Source organism: Orycteropus afer, unplaced genomic scaffold (genome assembly GCF_000298275.1).
Source record: "Orycteropus afer afer isolate SDZICR_OR568_19922 unplaced genomic scaffold, OryAfe1.0 scaffold00068, whole genome shotgun sequence".
In the NCBI taxonomy this organism is placed as follows: Eukaryota; Metazoa; Chordata; class Mammalia; order Tubulidentata; family Orycteropodidae; genus Orycteropus; species Orycteropus afer.
This window is the reverse complement of record NW_006921655.1, coordinates 4,363,739-4,383,927: the sequence shown is the minus strand read 5'-3', so window position 1 is coordinate 4,383,927 and position 20,189 is coordinate 4,363,739.

The following is a 20,189-nucleotide window of genomic DNA, read 5'->3' as shown; positions in this document are numbered from 1 at the left end:
GATAACTGCCTCGGAAACCCAAGGAGGGGTCGCTATGAGTCGGGGCCGACTCGACGGCACATAACAACAACAACAACAATGTCCTTCTCCAGGGACTGATCCCTTCTGACAATATGACTAAAGTGCGAGAGACAAAGTCTGGTCATTCTCACTTCTAAGGAGCATTCCTGCTGTAATTCTTCCAAGACAGATTTATTTGTTCTTCTGGCAAGCCATGATATATTCAGTAGTCTTCATCAAAACTATAATTCAAAAGCATCAATTCTTCTTGGGTCTTCTTTATTCATTCTCCAGCTTTCACATGAACATGAATGAGGCTACTGAAAATACTGTGGCTTGGAGGCCCACCTTGGTCTTCAAAGTGACATCTTTGCTCTTTAACACTTTGAAAAGGTCTTTTGCAGCATATTTACCCAGTGCAATACATTGATTGATTTCTTGACTGCCACTTCTGTGGGCACTGATTATAGATACAAGTAAAATGAAATCCTTGACAACTTCAATTTTTCTCTACTTATCATGATGTTGCTTATTGATCCAATTGTGAGGATTTCTGTTTTCTTTATGTTGAGGTGTAATCCTTACTGAAGTCCATAGTCTTTGATTCTCATCAGTAAGTTTTTCAAATCATCTTCACTTTCAGCAAGCAATGTACCTCAGAAGTGATCTTTACTTTCGTCTGCATATCACAGGTTGTTAATGAGTCTTCCTCTAATCCTAATGGCACATTCTTCTTCATGTAGTCTAGTTCTCAGATTATTTGCTCAGCATACACATTGAACAAGTATGGTGAAGGACATATCCCTGGCACACATCTTTTCTGATTTTAAACTACACAGTAGCCCCTTGTATTGTTTGAATGACTGCCTCTTTGTCTATGTACAGGTTCCATATGAGCACAAGTAAGTGTTCTGGAATTCCCCTTCTTCTCAAGGTTAGCCATAATTTATTATGCTCCACGTAGTTGAATGCCTTTGTATAGTCAATAAAACACAGGTAAACATCTTTCTAGTATTCTCTACTTTCAGCCAAGACCCATCTGACATAAGCAACGATATCTCTCATTCTGTGTCCTCTTCTGAATCTGGCTTGAATTTCCTGCAGTTCCCTGTCAATGTACTGCTGCAACCATTTTTGAATTATCTTCAAATTTTTACTTGCATGTGATATTATTTGATAATTTTCACACTCTGTTAGATCACCTTTTTTTGGAATGGGCACAAATACGAATCTCTTCCAGTCAGTTCACTTTCATATTTCTTGACTTAGATGAATGAGTGTTTCCAGTGTTGCATCCATTTGTGGAAACATCTCAATTTGCATTCTGTCAATTCTTGGACCCTTGTTTTTCACCAATGCCTTCAGTGCAGCTTGAACTTTTCCCTTTAATACCATTTGTTCTTGATTATATGCTACCTCCTAAAATGGCTGAACAGTGACCAATTCTTTTTGGTGCAGTGATTTTGTGTATTCCTTCCATCTTCTTTTGATGCTTCCTGTGTCCTTCAATAGTTTGCCCATAGAATCCTCAATATTGCAATTTAAGGCTTAAATTTTTTCTTCAGTTCTTTCAGCTTGAGAAGAGCCAAGTGTGTTGTTCCCTTTTGGTTTTCTAACTCCAGATTTATACATTTTATTATAATACTTTGCTTTATCTTCTTAAGCTTCCCTTTGAAATCTTCTGCTCAACTCTTTCACCTCATCATTTCTTCCATTTGCTTCAGCCACTCTATGTTTGAAGAATCTGATGATCTTCTAAAAATATTGGCCAGTTGAAAAGCTTATGAACAGCAACAGCACATCGTCTGAGATGTCAGAAGACAAGCCGCTCAGGTTAAGAGGCACTCAAAATATGACTGGGAAAGAGGTACCTCCTCAAAGTAGGGTCGACTTTGATGATGTGGATAGAGTAACACTTTCTGGACCTTCATTGGCTGATATGGCATGACAAAAAAAAAAAAAAAGAAGAAGAAGAAGAAGACACAACTGCAAACATCTATTAATAATCAGAACATGGAATGTACAAAATATGAATCAAGGAAAATTGAAATTTATCAAAAATGAAATTGATCACTTGAAGATTGATAACATAGACAGTGAGCTAACATGGACTGGGACTGGCTATTTTGAATCAAGCAATCATATGGTCTACTATGCCTGGAATAACAAATTGAAAAGGAACAGCACTACATTCATTATTAAAAAGAACACTTACAGATCAGTTCTGAGGTACATCACTGTCAGAGATAAGATAATATCTGTACTTCTACAAGAAAGCCCAGTTAATACAACTATTATTCAAATTTACTCACCAACAACAAATGCCAAAGATGAGGAAATGAAAGATTTTTATCAACTTCTGCAGTCTGGAATTGATCAAATATGCAATCAAGGTGCATTGATAATTACTAGTGACTGGAATGCAGAAGTTGGAAACAACAAAGGTTCATCAGTTGGCCTTGGTAACAGACAGAATGTCGGAGATTGCATGATAGAATTTTGCAAGACCAGCAACTTAATCATTGGAAATACCTCTTTTTCAGCAACATAAACAGTGACCATACAAGTAGACTTAGCCAGATGGAATACACAGGAATCAAATTGACTACATCTGTGGAAAGAGACTACAGAGAAGTTCTGTATTGTCATTCAGAACAAGGCCAGGGGCTGACTGCAGAACAGACCATTTATTGCTCATATGCAAGTTCAAGTTCAAGCTGAAGAAAATTAAAAGAAGTCCACAGGAGCCAAAGCACAACCTTAAGTATATCCCACCTGAATTTAGAGACCATTTCAAGAATAGATCTGGCATATTGAACACTAATGACCAAAGACAGGCAAATAGTGGGATGATATCAAGGACATCATACATGAAGAGAGCAAAAGGTCATTAGCAAGACAGGAAAGAAAAAAAAAAGACCAAAATGTATGTCAGATAAGACTCTGAACAAAACCCCACAATAACACTTAAAACAAAATGGTTAAATTCTATTGAGTATCTACACTTAAGTCAGACTTAACCAAATTATTCTTTATAACATATTGATGAAGTAGATACTTTTATCATCCTCATTTCAATGATGAGAAAGGCAGGCTTGGAGATATGAAGTAACTTTCCCAAGGTAAAAAAGCAGGCGAGTAGAGAAGCCAGGAAGCAAATGGAAGTCTTTCTGGCTCCAGAGCCTGCGTTTGAAAACCATTACCAAATGTTGGCTGACCACTAATTGGCCCAGTACCAAAATCTGAAAGAATTTTCCAACAGCCATAAAACCCAAGAAACTCATTTAGGAAATATAGTTGGTGGTCAATTCTGTGTTGTGCTACAGAACAAAGTTGAGATGAGCCACGTTTTATGTCCATTGTTCAGAAATACAAGATCTGCACCAAATGAAAAAATGGATAGTCTTTTCTCTCTTGTGTTGATATTTCTCTTGAAGCAGCAAGTGTTGGCCCTGGTTCCCATCTGTACCTCACTTTCTATATTCAGAAGAACAAAACATTTTCAAGCAACAACTGAGCAGGAAGTAAGGAGGACTGAATTTCACCCAGGGAGGGTTGATTCATTCCCTCAGGTGCTGCAGTGGAGGCAGAGTCGGAAAGTATTGGCAGCACCAAGGGGACTGTTGTGCTTTATGAACTCCATCTGCTCAGAGCATCCACAAGTCATACTCTAGGGCATGCAAAACTCTAGGTCATTTCAGCATATCTCTGTTAGATGAAACCCCACAAGAGACTGGGAATTGCGCTAACAATTGTGTACATCCACTCTTTCCTCAGATACAGATCTGAGCAGGCAACTTCATCTACCCCACTTGGAGTCAAGCCAAGTGAAAAGCATACATTCTACATATTAACCAAGATCTCAATAGAGCTCACCTCATTCTAGCATGAAAAAATAGAGTGAAATATGAGCCTTATGGAGAATAATATTGCCAAATAAAGAGAAAAAAAAGCAGAGAGAGAAAGGACAGTCCTTTGACAAAAGGTTTATTTTAAGAACTGGCAAAAATTGTTGAGTGTGCTTCCAGGATTCAGAAAGACATGGCTCTATGAATTGGGTACATAAAACCAGAAAGGTGCAGTAGAAATGAAAAAAACAAGAAAGGCCTGGTGATCTATTTCTGAAAAGTCAGCCATTGAAAACCTCAGGGAGGAATCTCTGTAGGAGACCCTGGATAGAGTGGGAGAACAATGTGGAACAAAACTCAAAACCATTTAAAAAAAAAAAAAAAAAGGACCAGGTTTGCTGGTCTGATAGAGCCTGATGGAACCCCTGAGATTATGGCCCCTTGCTGCCCTTCAGGTGTGGAATAGAACCTACTCCTGTGGCCTCCAGCCAAACAAAAGACAGGCATATGAGGTGAACATTTACATTAGATAGATACACTCCTTGGAGAGGACAATCATGGGAGAATAGAAGGGCTGTGTATGCACAGGGAGATAGCTCAGAGGGCAGGAGTGCATGGAGGGAAGGACACAGGGAAGAGGCAACTATAGGGAGGAAGTGGGAGAGGAGCTGTTGCATTGTGGGAAATTGCAGTCAATGTCACAAGACAAAGTGTATGTGAGCTGCTGTATGAAAGATGAATTTGTTCTGTAAACTTTCACCCAAATCACAATAAAAATGTTTTTAAAAAGAAAGAAAACCCTATGGAGCTCAGTTCTACTTGGACACACCTGGAGTTGACATGAGTCAGAACAGACTTGATGGCAACTGGTTAAGTAGCATCCATCTTCTCTGCCTAAGCTCTGAAATAGTTGAGAAATAGTCAGGAATAGGGCAGATGGGACCAAATACTTCCCTTATATTACCAATAGAAGGGTAGTGGTGGTTCAGTGGTAAACTTGCACCTTCCATGTGGGAATTCTGGGTTCAATTCCCAGCCAATGTGCCTCAAACACAACCACCACCCATCTGTCAGCGGAAGTTTCTGTGTTGCTCTGATGCTGAGCAGGTTTTAGTTAAGTTTCAAACTCAGACAGACTGAGAAGAAAGGCCTGTTGATTTACTTGTGAAAAATCAACCAATGGAAACCCTATTGATCCCAACGGTCCTATTCCATTGTGCACAGGGTCAAAGGCCAACTCAATGGTAGCCAACAACAATATAATGCTAGTAAAACTCATATTGGAGCATGTGTCTTAGATTTATGGATGACTGGTTTTCCTAACTGAACCCTAAGACTAACAGCTGTATGCTCTCACAAATGTCTCCCTCACATGGAGTCTTTTCTGGTAAACCTCTAGTAGAAAGGAGCTGAGTAGAATAGATGCTTCTTGTAGGCAGGCTTGGTCCAGAAACACTGGGACAATTCCATACATGTCCAGTTTTTGCTGGTTAGGTAAGTCACTTCTCTACTCCCACTTCAACCCAGGGAAAAGTAAAGGAGGGGATGGAAAAAGGGGCCAGGAGTGTTCTGCCAGGGAAGCATCCTCCACAAGGAAAGAAACCTCAGGTGTGAGGTTTCCCCTTCTCCCCATTGCATCAACTCACACCTACGTCCTTCTCCCGAACCCCACCCATGCACGACACAGCTGCCTGAGAAATAAGTGACAACAAGAAACTAAGATTGGAGAAGTCACGATACAAAAGGTCCAACATTTATGCTCCCTGTGGGAAGCTATACTAAGGAGGAAAAAGGGAAACAAAGACAAAATCTTTGTATGATTATTCATTATAACATTATTATTTTAAAATAGTCTGTACTATTTATAATAGCAAAAATATTATAACTTACTTAAGTGACCATCTTTCACACCTGGAAAATCATCAGGCCTTAAAAGTGATGTTTTTAAAGAGTTTTTTCCTTAACACAGTGGAGAAATGTAGGAATCATAATGATAGACAGTATGGAAATTGTTTGTGTAAGTTTATTTAACATGTCAAGTAGAGTTGATTGTGAGTGTTTTATTGTTTTTAAATTTAGTTATTGTTGTTAGGTGCCTTTAAGTCAATTTTCAACTCAAAACGACTCATGTGACAGAGTAGAACTGCCCCCAACATTTGTCTGGGCTGAAATCATTATGGAAGCAGATTGCTGAGTCTTTCTCCCAAGTAGTAGCTGGGTGGGTTTCGAACCACCAACCATTTGGTTAGCAGCTGAGTGCTTAACCATTACACAACCAGGGCTCCATGAGTGACCAGTTTTTGTTTTTTCCCCCAGATGGATTTTGAGGCCACATCTGGGTTCAATGGAGGAAGAATGAAGTGAACAAGTTGATGTGTGCTATGACTGTGTGGGATGGGATGAAGTAGTTAGGGTGGGGAATGGTATGATACCTGTCCAATATTTGCTATCCATTTAATGGTATGATTTCAACAGTGTAAGGAAAAGAATGCAAATAAAAAAAGATTGGAAGAAGATATGCCAAAATGTAAAAGGAAGTGGCCCAAGGAAGTCAGAATTACCAGAAGTTTTTTCATGCTTCCTGTAAGTGTTCCACTGTGAACGTAGAGCCAGGCTCCCTAGCATTGAATTCCAGCTGTCACATACTAGCACATGTTGCTTAACCTTTCTGTGCCTCAATTTTCTCTTCTAAAAGAATGGCGATAATAACTGCACCTATCTCATATGGTTAAAACTGAGGCAGATGGGCCGGCCAAAATTAAATGCATTAAAATGTGTAATGTGCTTAGGACAGTGCCCGGCACACAGGAAGTCCCATATAAGTTTTAACCATTCATCTTATCAGTTAATAGTAGTAGAGTAAGCAAATATATTTTATAATGAGACAAAAGGAAAAACCAGGAAGAATTATAATTATGAAGACAATGCAAAAGTATGAAAAAAGTGTTTTATAAAATATTAAGTGACAAAATCCTTAATACAGGATAAGTTTAATTAGAATGTAACTATATAAAACTATGTATGCATGTAGAAAAATATTTGAAAGGAATATCAAAAAATGAAAGACTTTTAAGAGTAAAATTAAGGGTTTTAGAAACTATTTCTTCATATGTTATTACTGAATTATTTTCAAATACAAATGTACGTTTTTAAAAAATCCCTTTCCCCACACCTTACATACCAATATCTTCATCTGTCCTCTGCTTCTCTGCTTGTCTCTGTTCTGGGAAAATCAGCCTCCTCTGTTGGGCTCTCTTTCTTGCTGACTATGGAGTTTATACAAACGTTGCTATAAATAATTGACCCAAGGAAAGGCACTTGACCCAAATTGAGCCAATTAGAGCCTTTCCTTTGACCTGAAGAGAGTATGAATCAGTCTCTCTCTCTGGTGATAGGAGCCATGGTTACTGAGAAGGTTGGGAGCCATGCTATCCACCAACTGCAGTGATTTTTTTTTTTTTTTTTTAATATTAAGAAAGGGTAATACTGCACACAGAGGGAAGAGGAGATAACTATCTTCCATCTATTTACTTATCTACTGAAAAAGACAGAGCAAATGAAGAGTCCTTGGTACTATTTATGTCCTTGGTGCCATTTATGTCCTTGGTACCAGTTGTTCCTCTAACCCAACCTTTTCTGCAATTTGGCTGTTTAACCCTTACTTTATTTATGGAGAAAATACAGAATCATTTCAATAAATTTCCTTTTTTTGCCTAAGGTAGTTTGAGTTGGTTACAACCAAGGATCATGACTAATTCATTATTACAATGTTACTAATAACAGAAAAAAATAGGGAACAATCTACATGTTCAATATTGGGGGGAAAAAAACCCACCTCATTGCCATGGAGTCAATTCTGACTTATAGCAACCCTTATTGGGTTTTCAAGGCTATACATCTTTACAGAAGTAGGTTGCCCCATCTTCCTTCTGCGGAGCAGCTGGTGGGTTTAAACTACTGGCCATCTGGTTAGCAGCCAAATACCTTATCCACTACATCACCAGAACTTCTTTGTACAATATTAGAGAATAGTTAAATATCTTATAGCACCCCCATATGATGGGAAATTATGCAGTCATTAAAATAATATCTTCAAAATATATTTGAGAAACAATTCAACACATTATTAAATGAGAAAAGGAGACTCCATGGAATTGGAAGACAGAGGGGACTAGAAGCAATCTAAGAAGAAAGGCCAGCATGGGCAGAGGCCTTGAGGTTGGATGAGCTTGGCTTGTCAATGTGCTGACAGGAGACCAATATACGTAGGACAAAGAAAGCAAGGAGGAATATGGAATGGTGTGAATATGGAAAGATAGGCACTGTGGGACTTAGCAAGGAGTTTGAGTTTTACTCTCAGGGCAATGAAAATGCTGGTGAGGCTCTGGAAAGATTGGAACTCTCATACACTGCCGGTGGGACTGTAAAATGGGACAATCATTATGGCAAATGGTATGGCGTTTCTTTAAAAGACTGAAAATAGAAATACCATTTGAACCAGCAATTCCATTACTAAGAATATATCCTAAAGAGGTGAGAGACAGGACAAGAACAGACACATGCATACCCATGTTCATTGCAGCACAATTCACTATAGCAAAGAGATGGAAGCAACCTCAATGCCTAACAGATGAATGGATAACCAAACTATAGTACATTCACACAATGGAATACTATGCTACGTGAAAGAACAGTGAAGAATAAATGAATCATCTCACAATGTGAGGACATTCCTCTGAGTGAAATAAGTCAATCATAGAAGGACAAATATTGGATGAGCCCATGACTGTAAAAAGTCAAGGAAGGGTTTGCTCAGGGAAGGGAACTCACTTTGTAGGTTACTGGAGATGGAAGGGAAGGGGAGGGGATAACTTCGGGCTAGTTGGGGGCCACATGCTGAGTTGGGTAAGGGGAGGGAGGGTATTGAAAGCATCTGTGACCAGCATGATAACATTGGGGAAAAAGGATGACACCGAATTGTGCACATAAGATACAGACAACAGAGGCTAATACCAGTATATCCAAAATATTGCATTACCATTAACACCAAACATCAAACTACAGATAACTACATAGACAGCTGAAAAGACCAGATGGGGCCCAGTGAACAGGAATATAATCTAGACCAATGATAGATTCAGCTGAGGTGAATCTTGCACAGATACTAGTGATACAAAATACCCACAATCATTACAGTAGCAACAGAAGACAGACATAGAGCAATCCCTCATAGACAGCCAGACACTATGGGAGAGAAATCCACTGGATCTGTCAACTCAGGACCATACCTGGAGGACACCAGACTCAACTGGCACAACAAAATACCTAAAAATCTTTTTCCATAACATACTTTGGTGTGTAGTGACTGGGGTCTTAAAAGCTTTTGAGCAGCCATCTAAGATCCAGCTAATGGTCTCCTATCGTCAGAAGCAAAGAAGAGTGAAGAAAACCAAGGGCATTTGGAAACAATCAGCCCTAGTTCATGATGAACCTTGAGACTAAAAGATGGTGCCCAGCTACCAATGTTAACCACTTGGGAAGGGATCAAAACTGGAGATCCTGGATAGAGTGGGAAGAAAAACGTGGAACAAAATCTAAAAACACAATAATGACCAGAATTACTGGTTGGATAGAGTCTGGTGGGACCCCCAAGACTATGGCCCTGGGATACACTTCCGTCCTAGAGTAAAACTCACTCCCAAAGGCTGGCTCTCAGCCCAACAGTAAATAAGACTTACACGTAGAACACTCAACCCAGGGTGATGCACCCACCTACTCTATGGAGATACATCCCTTGGAGCAACTGGCCATAGGGCACCAGAAGGGCAACATTCACATGGAGAAAAAGCTGGACACACAGGAGTGCATAACTGAGAAGGACACAGGGAGGGGGTGGTTACCCGGAAGGGAGAGGAGGAGAGTGGGTTAGGGTTGGGGATGGTAATTGAGGAATGAAACCAAATTTACTCAAAATGTTGAATGTAAAACATATTCTGCTCTGTAAATATGCATCTAAAGTACAATATAAATAAATAAATAAATACAACTTAAAAAAAAAAAGTCATTGAATGGATTGGAAGAGTTGTAACATAAATGATTTATATTTTTAGTAAGCCAATCTATCTATCTTCAGGGAAAGGAGCATATTGGAAATAAGCAAGAGTGGAATTCTCAAAACCAAACTCCCTGCCATGGAGGCGACTCTGACTCATCGCGAGTCCCTTTACAGAAGCCAACTGCCTCATCTTTCTCCTGCTGTGGGACTGTTGTTGTTGTTGTTATGTGCCGTCGAGTCGGCCCCGACTCATAGTGACCCCTCCTTGGGTTTCCGAGGCAGTATCACTACGGAAGTAGGATTGCCCAACCTTCCTTCCGAGGAGTGGCTGGTGGGTTTGAACCGCCAGCCGTCTGGTTAGCAGGCAAGTGTCTTAGCCACTATGCTACCAGAGACTAGTGGGTTTAAATCACCGACCCAAATGCCTTAACTACTGCACCGCCAAAGCTCCTTAGGCTATTACTAAGGGAGCCATATATTTATATTCCAAATCTGGACAATTTTGACAGTGCAAAGGAGGCACTCTGACCATCACACTGGGACACTGGCACCACAGACCCTAACCTAGACTTCCCTGGGAAAATTTGTCAAACTAGGGTGGGGAGTTTGACAAATTTTCCCAGGGAAGTCTAGGTTAGGGTCTGTGGTGCCAGTGTCCCAGTGTGATGGTCAGAGCTAGGGTGGGGAGGGGAGCTCTGGTAGCATAGTGGCTAAGGCACTTGACTGCTAACCAGAAGGCTGGCGGTTCAAACCCACCTTCCTCGGAAGGAAGATGGGGCAATCTACTTCCGTAGTGATACTGCCTCGGAAACCCAAGGAGGGGTCGCTATGGGTCGGGTCCGACTCGACGGCATATAACAACAACAACAACAACAGGGTGGGGAGACTGTAAGAATCAAACCAGAGGTGACTAAACGCTGACTCTCAGTCCTGCATTAAAACCTCCCCCATCCCCTATTTATTTATTTGTCGTTCTCCTGTTTTGATGTTCCTTGCTTTGTCTTTTTTTTCCTGATGATTTTAATGCCGTTGGACCAAAGGTTCTCAAAATTTAGTTTGCATCAGAATCACCCAGAAGGGCTTGTTAAAACACAGATTCCTGGGCCCCACCCCTATAGTTTGTGATTCAATAGGTCTGAGGTGGAGCCCACAAATTTGCATTTCTAACAAGCTCCCAAATGATGCTAGTGATTCTGGTCTGGGAACCAGACTTTAAGAACTAAGGATTTTGATGTGTGCTGACTGGGCAGCCTCCTCAGGCGCCCTTTGGCTCATGTCCAGTTTCCAATATGTATGTTTTTATGTGGCTTTCTTGTTTTTGTCTTTTTAATCTCTCAAGTATCTCTGTTTTGTTGCATTCATGCATTCACAAATTGCTTAACCAACTGAATGGGGAACACTTCTCAGTGTCTAGTCAGCAAAATCCAATCATTCTTTTTATCTGTTGTATCCCGTTCTCAAATGACACAGGGCTTAGGTTTTTGTTGGTAGTAACTGTAGAGCTTCTCAGTTTTAAATCATTCCTTACCCTCAAGTTCCAGTTCCCATCTTTTATTCTGCACTTTTCATATGCCAGTCAATTGCTGATTATGTGTATTTTCTGCTCTTTGAAACAGTCTTTTGGAACTGCACTTTTTTCTTCAGCCACTGTCTTAAAAACCAGTTGCTGTTGAGTTGACTTCCGCTTATGGTGAACCCCTGTGTGTTGCAGTAGAATTATGCTCCATAAGGTTTTCAATTACTGAAACAGATCTCCAGGCCTTTCTTCCTCTGGGTGGACTCCATCAACCAACCTTTAGTTAGCAGCTGAGCATGGTAGCTGTTTGCACTCTCCAAGGACTCCTCCTGTGGTCTTAGGCAGATTTTCCAATAAGCGAAGTAAGTAGGGGCTTACCTTACACTGTTCACTGTTGTTGTTGTTGTTATGTGCCCTCGAGTCAGACCCGACTCATAGGGACCCCTCGAGGAAGTATCACTACAGAAGCAGATTGCCCCATCTTCCTTCGGAGGAATGACTGGTGAGTTTGAACCACCAGCCTTCTGGTTAGCAGTCAAGTTCCTTAGGCACTATGCTACCAGAGCTCCTACACTGTTCACTACAGATTAGTAAGTAAGCACAGGCAAGCCCTTGCTTACCTTGCTTACCATGTAGTCTGTCCTTTTCAGGGAATGTACATTTGAAAAGATGTTTTGATTCTGTAGAAAGGTGCTTTGGGGTTGGGAGAGAGACAGATGCCAGCCATATCTAGAAGCAGAATCTTTGATGTGGTGAAAAATGTGAAATTGTTCACTATAGATTAGTAAGTAAGCTCAAGTAAATCCCTGCTTATTTTGCTTATTGGGTAATCCTACACAGGTTTAACTCACTAAACTCACTGCTGTTGACTCATAGCGACCCCTCCTTGGGTTTCCGAGGCAGTATCACTATGGAAGTAGATTGCCCAATCTTCCTTCCCAGGAGTAGTTGGTGGGTTTGAACCACCAGCCTTCTGGTTAGCAGTCAAATGCCTTAGGCAGTAGGCCACCAGAGCTTTTGTTTTTTTACACAGGTTTAGGCCCTCTCATATCTCAGGAGCCTCATCCATATCTGCAGAGCCAGCGACTTCCCTGGTTTTATCTTCTTGCAGATCTCTGTGAGCTACTAGGCTGCACTGACTATTAGACAGTACTGATTACAGCACACATCTGCCTGTCACATCTCTCTGGCCTGCTTTGACTCTGCTTTGTCTCAAAAGATCTCCAGGTCTCTGCCCACTTTTGTTCCCACTGAATTCTTTGGATTCATCACTCATGCATCCCTGTAATCCCATGCAGGATGGCATTGCTTCTCAGAAGAGTGTTGCCAGGGTGACATTAGCCTAGAAATAGCAGCCACTTTTCTCAATAGTCTTTTCCTGTTCCCACTTTCAAACTCTTTCCCCTTTCTCACAGCTTCAGGGTAAGAGACAAAACAGCTGTGCTTTATGTTTGAAAACTGCAACTCACATTCAAAATGCTCAGATCCCAGAAGAAAGTCTGTTTTCAGCACTTTTTTTTTTTTTTTGAGAAGTAGGCAAAGCTTATTCTTTTATTTTAATATAACTTTGTGTGTGTTTTAATTACAAAAGTAATACTCGCTCATTATTGAAAATTTGGAAGATACAGAAAACAGAAATAACCACTAATAATCCAAAAAATTAAAACCATCCAACAAGAATCTTTTCAACACCTCTAAATCCTCTAATTCATATTTTTTAGTAGCAAAACATGTCCTTCTAATCAAATCATACTCTGAAGCCCACTATGTAAACAGATGTAGCAGCCTGGGTGGCACTGGGAGCAGAGATCTGGGGACTGGTGGTTAGCTTCATCTTCATCTTCCACAGAGATCCCCGAGCTGCTCTGGAGCATTCTGAGCCCTAGGCTGGGTCCTTGTGCAGGCATGACTAGCCGATTTCTGCATCCACAATGCCCAAGGCATTCTAGGGTGCGCACTCTTGTTGCCTGGGGGGTGGAACAGATGTTATTTTCGGGCTGATGGGCCTTTCAGCTTCCACATATTCCATCATTTCTTAGAGCTCATGTCATCCTCAGTTTAAAGCAGAGGCTTTAAACATTTCCCTGAAAGTATAGATCCAAAGCTTTGATTAGTGTAGGATTCATGCTAATTCTTTTTTTTTTTTTTTTGGTCTCTTTGATAAATGATATTCTGTCAGATCTCAGCAATTTTCAATTTTGCAATACAGTTGAAAACCTTGAGTTGAAATAATTAAATGGTTGAAGAGTTTAGACACAAAGGAAAAAAACAAAGCTTTGAGTAGATAAGAGAATTTTACCTGTAGTGCCTAAGGCATTTTACTGCTAACCAGAAGGCAGAGGGCTCAAACCCACCAGTTACTCCTCGGAAGGAAGGTTGGGCAATATACTTTTGCAGTGATACCACCTCGGAAACCCAAGGAGGGGTCACTATGAATCAGGTTCGACTCAATGGCAGTATGTTGTTTGTGCACTTTTAAGCTTTATCTTGATGTGTCCATATTTTAAAATTATTAATTGGCCTTTTGCTCCCCCAGCTCCCAGATTAAAATTGCAATGTTGTCTGACATCTAATATTTTGACCCCACCATTATAAGGTAATCATCTAGTATATCAAACTAACCTTAGAATCAAAATTAACAGTATGGTATGATTTCTTACAAAGATTACACTTGTTTCTGTTATTAGTATAATTCAGTAGGCCATGAACAAACTGCTGAAAAGTTTTGTTCATAAAAATTTGGTAATTCATCTACGTTAAATAACTAAATGAATTTTTTTTGTGAAAAAAAAATTTTCATAGATATCTTACTTTGATCTCAAGGGTTTGTCTTACCCACTAGCCCAAAATTAACCATGAAAGCTTAAGCTAAACAACCTGTAAAACTGTTAGCTTGTTTTTTTTTTCCTCATCAGGAACAGCTAAACTACTTCGCAGCACCCCCTTTTTCTACCCCTCCCCCTTTAAAAAGTGTTGTTGTTATGTGCCATCGAGTAGGACCCAACTCATAGTGACCCCTCCTTGGGTTTCCGAGGCAGTGTCACTACGGAAGTAGATTGCCCAACCTTCCTTCCGAGGAGTGGCTGGTGGGTTTCAACTGCCAGCCTTCTGGTTAGCAGTCAAGTGCCTTAGATAGTACGCTAGCAGAGCTAAAAAGTGTTAGTAATAAGGAAACTGAGGCCCAGTTTAACACAGTGATTAAATGTTTGCAAACCCCTTTGTGACAAAGACATTTGTTCGCCATAAGCTAGCAAAGAGTTTATCTAATGTTAGAAAAAAAAAAAGTAACTTTAGGTACAGGCAGTCCCCAGGTTGCAAACAAGCTCCATTCTGAGGTGTCTCTCTAAGTCATGTTTGTAGGTGCATGTGATTCTTATTTATTTATTTATTTTGGTTTGTGGTTCTTATTTAGCCTTACTTTAAAGCAAGAAAAAGCACTCTGGTGGTGTAGTGGTTAAGGCATTTGGGTGCTAACCAAAAGGTCAGTGGTTTGAACCTACCAGTTGCTCAGTGGAAGAAAGATGAGGCAGTCTGCTTCCATAAAGTGGCTATGAGTCAGAATCAACTCAATGGCAGTGAGTTTTGTTTTTGGTTTAGTTCAAGTAAAGGCACAAAGGCTTGTGCCTTTTCAATGATGTCAAACTGCACATGCAACAAGTGAAGATGATTGTGATGAAAAATTTGTTGCAAGCAGGGGTAGGTTTCAAAGTGAGAGCAAATTTACCTAACATTAAAGGACAAGTAGGAGTCCGTAAGTCTAACTGAGGTTTCTAACCCAGGGACTTATGGTAGTTTTCCTTGTTCCTGAGAGATGAGGTAACTTGCATAATTTTATAAACCTCCAGATTACACCTAAAGATCTGTACCCATGAATGGGGGGAGGGGTAGGCCAGAGACCACTTAGTTACCGATGCCAACTAATCTCAGCAAGGGGGTTCGATAGATCACTTTAATCCAGTGGTAGATTTTCTGTTCTGCTCCTTCCTCTTATCTTTATAAACTTCATTGTAACTAGCCTATATCCAAGCAATTTGCTTTTTTAGAATCAGAATTGTCTCCCTATATGCATGTAGAATAACTACTCAAAGAAACCTTCTGATTTAATTTTTGTGCTTTAGGTTTTTTTTTTTTAACACTTTCAAAAGAAATCTGCCAACAAGCACATCTTTTTACACAGTGACAATGCTTTCATAATCTGAGCAGAGCTCTGTATTTTGTTGTTTTGTATGTTTAGGTCTCATATTTTTTACTTTCTGAGCCCCTTATGTATTGGGTCTTTTGAGTAAGTGCTTATTCTACACAGGGAGACACTGGTCTTGTTCTGGGACTGATAGATTCAACTAATATAAATTGCCTCTTGCCTCTGAAAGCTACCCTCATTTTTCTAGTCCACAGCTAATAGTTTGCTGCATTAAAGCTTTTGCTGGTGCCAAAGCAGAGCTGGGTACATAGCACTGGCTCCTTGGTGACTCTGCCCTCTACCACTGATTCCATTACTCCACCTGAGCATCTTCATTTCAGAAGATTGGGCAATCTACTTCCGTAGTGATACCGTCTCAAAAATCCAAGGAGGGGTTGCTATAAGTTGGATCCGACTCAAAGGCAGTGGGTTTGGTTTTAAACCTCACTTCCTGATGAACAGAATATTTTATGACTCATTCATCTCTCAAGGAGCTCTGGCGGTGTAGTACCTAAGGCATTTGACTGCTAACCAGAAGGTTGGCAGTTCAAACCCACCAGCCACTCCTCAGAAGGAAGACTGGACAATCACCTTCCCTTAAGATTTACTGCCTCAGAAACCCAAAGGGGGTTGCTATAAGTCAGAAATGACTGGATGGCAGTGAGTTTATTATTATTATTATTCATCTCTCATTTTGTGTCCATAATAAAAAAAAAATTATGACAGAATGAAAAGGACAGATGAGATGAAATCCTAAATTTCCCACCCCTTCATGGAGACCTGGATTAGCTTGTTTTATTTTTAACCTTTAATTTTTATTTTTAATGATTCTGTACGTTTACACACTGGCTGTTCCATTAGTGGATGTTCAGTGGAAGCAGCAGCCTCTCACAGTTAGGAGTTTTAAAGGGCAGAGTTAATAAGACTGAGAGCATCCCCTGGCTTCCTCAAATGCGATGTGAACCTCTCCCTCGGCTCTTGGAGCTGCAGTCCCCTCTAGTGGCCCCGCAAGAATTTCACCTCCGCAGGCCTCTTCCCTGTTGAATTAGGCTGCACTGCCTGCCAGCTGGTCGCACCAGTGTGTTTGAATTGGAGAATCACGGCAACTTTTGCAGCTCTTTGAAATCAGTTGTATTCAGGGCTTTTTGTTCCATGTTGCGTTGCTCTAAATGAAAAAGGGTCCCTGAACCATAGCTAATTAAAATTCTTAATTTCTTCTTGTTGCCAGATGCCTGCTCTCTCTAGATGAATCCCTTTCAATGCTTTGCCCCAGAGAACACAAGGTCAGATGTGGAGAGATATGGGAGAGTATTTATTTATTAAGAAGAGAGCAGGTCCAATGCCCCACTCTTGGAATACCCAGCTCTGTGTCAAGGTGCTCTGGTGGTGGAAGGGGTAAAGCATTGGTATGCTAACCCAAAGGTTGGGCGGTTTGAACTCACCATCAGCTCAGCTGGTGAAAGGTGAGACAGTTTGCTTCTGAAAAGATTTACAGCCTTTGAAGCACTGTGGGGCAGTTCTACTCTGTCCTATAGGGTCGCTATGAGTTGAGTCCGCTCTATGGCAATGGATTTGGGCTCGGTTAACTGTGCTCCAAAGCCCTTTAGCCTGCAAGAGCATAGCACAAACCTACTGCCATCAAGTCGAGCCATCGAGTGGATTCCGACTCATAATGACCCACACTGGGTTTCCGAGGTGGTAAATCTCTACCGAAGAAGATTGCCCCATCTTCCTTCTGCAGAGCTGCTGGGTTTGAACCGCAAACTTTCTGCTTAGCACTCAAGTGTCTTAGGCACTGCACTACCAGAGTGCCATGTAAAACACAACCTAAACCAAACCAAACTCACTGCTGTTGAGTCAGATCCGACTCAGATCGACCCCTCCTGGGGTTTCTGAGGCTGGTATCACATGGAGGTAGATAGCCCAACCTTCCTTCCCAGGAGTGGCTGGTGGATTTGAACCGCCAACCTTCTGGTTAGCAGTCAAATGTCTTAGGCACTATGCCACCAGAGTTCCCATAGAGCACAATGCAATTCCTTTTAAGCTCTTGCAGCAATATAGATATGAATTAGAAGCCTCAGGGTACTATAGAAACTTCTGTGGAACAATAGACCAGCTCATTGAAGGCTGGAACTCTTTGTCTTTGTATCTTTGCTTCTGGGTATAAATTTTTGCACATACTATGTGCTTCAGATGTTGCTTGAAAAAAAATTAATGGAGAGGTGCTTGTGTATATATGACACTCAGTTTCAACTGTGGTTTCATGGAGGACACAGATGAATCCCTTAACATACTCTTCCTCCAGAACTACTGGAAACTTGAGAATAGTTTCTGAAGAGATAAACACTGCTTAATAACAATATACCCCTGTTTTCACTCCTTCTTGAGAGACATGGACATGAACATGGACTAAAGCATTGTGTATGTGTATGTGTATGTGGTTAGGTGGAGGTTTAAATCTAGGAAGCAGTCCTATGAATAGTAGTGATGTGGGGTCATTGGGTCCATTAACTTTGGGATCTTACAGAGGGCCTGACAATCACATCTGTAAAAACAGAGGATGATTGGACATGCCCAAGGAGGATGTAAGGGGCATCCATCAGGGATGGAAAAGAAAAGTTCAGCATGCAGAAGTAGTGGAACTAGTAAGCTTAATTAAGGTCCCTGACAATTCACACGGTCCATGTGATTCTTACTCTAAATTTTGAAATACTCTGGTCTCATGTGCCATTTGTCTGAGCTTTTGTTTTAAAACATAAAATTTTAATGGAGTACTGTGGGTCAATGCAAGACAACAGTAACATTTGGCTTAGTCTCCGCAAAGAAAATTGTTCCTTTTTTATGCTGGAATAGTTCACACATGTTCCCACAGCTCCAACATCCTCCTCTTATCCCCTTGGTGTCCTTTTCCTTTCCTTCTCTGTCATACAAATCTCAGATCATTGCTAGGCATTGCTTTTCCTGGATAAGATGCTTCACCTCTGGCTTAGCAGGCGCCCCCCACCTCTGGCCATAGTTGCAACCCCCATCTGTTGTTCTGACTTTGTCTTGACCTGTTCCACTCTGATTTCTACACTGCCAAAGCTGGACAAGAGTGGTTGAGAAAAGAAAGAATACCTCCCTATCTAGTAAATTCTTATCAGCAAGTCACAAACAGACCTATGTTGCAATCCCTGCATCTTCTGATACGATTTTTTCATTTGGTTGGATATCTTAGTTGGTTTTTGCTCTTTGCAAACTGGGAAGCAGTTTGAAATAGAAAGGAATTTAAAAGGTAGAAACATTGCACTCTTCTCAAAAGGCCAAGATAGTTTTGTGTATTCTGACATTTTCTCTTCTCAGGATGAGTTTCTTCCCCATCGTTCTGGAAGGATGGTTAATGGGTGGCCGTTGTACCTTGACCATTGGGGGTTTAAACCCTGGGGGACAGATTCAATCCCAGCAGAGCCAATTACTATCTCTCCCAGCTTACTGTTATGTTGTTACTTGCCATCGAGTGGGACCCGACTCATAGCAACCCCTCCTTGGGTTTCTGAGATAGTATCACCACGGAAGTAGATTGCCCAACTTTCCTTCCGAGGAGTGGCTGGTGTGTTTGAATTGCCAGCCTTCTGGTTAGCAGTCAAGTGCCTTAGGCTTACACTACCAGAGCTCCTCTTATTAAGCCCTCAAAGTAAACAGAACCCCTATTGGACAGGCTCAGCAGCCAGGAAATCTTCCTTAACATGCAGTGAAAATGTATGTAGCTTGAAATCTCTGAGTGGCTCAAACAGTTAATTCGCTCAGTGGCTAAGCAAAAGGTTGTAGGTTTGAGTCTACCCAGAAGCTCCTTGGAAGAAAGGCCTGGAGATCTCCTTCCAAAAAGATCAGCCATTGAAAACTCTATAGAGCACAGTTCTATTCTGACACAATGAGTCACCATGAGTTGGAACTGACCTGCTGGAGACTGGCTGGTTGCTTGGTAGGTATGTAGCTTATGCCCTGCACTGAGGTTCTCCTGATATGTAAAATGAAGACATTTTTTGGAAGTTACTTTGCAGGTGCATGTGTGTGTGTGTGTGTGTGTGTTGTGGGAGGAGTAAGAAAAAAGTTAGGAACTACTGAAGTAGTTTTGGTTCTCATTCTAAGTACTAACAGTGTAGCATCTCTTATGGTGGAAAGGCAGTGTAGTGTAGTTACTCTCCTTTATCCTCAGAGAGCTGTTAGGAGAATTAAATATAAAGTGTAATAGAGTGACTGGTGGGAGCTCTGGTAGCATAGTGCCTAAGGCACTTGACTGCTAACCAGAAGGCTGGTGGTTCAATGCCACCAGCCACTCCTCGAAAGGAAGGTTGGACAATCTACTTCTGTAGTGATACTGCCTCAGAAACCCGAGGAGGGGTCGCTATGAGTCGGGTCCGACTTGACAGCACATAACAACAACAACAACAGAGTGACTGGTGCTTATTATGTGTCCATAGTAACTGCTAGTAACTGCTTAATAAATTGAAGTGAATATTGGTGGTTGTAATAATTAGCTCTAGACAGTGGAGGGTAAGCTTTAAGGACTCTTTATTCATGTGGTTTAGAAATGATGATGCCAAGTGGAGA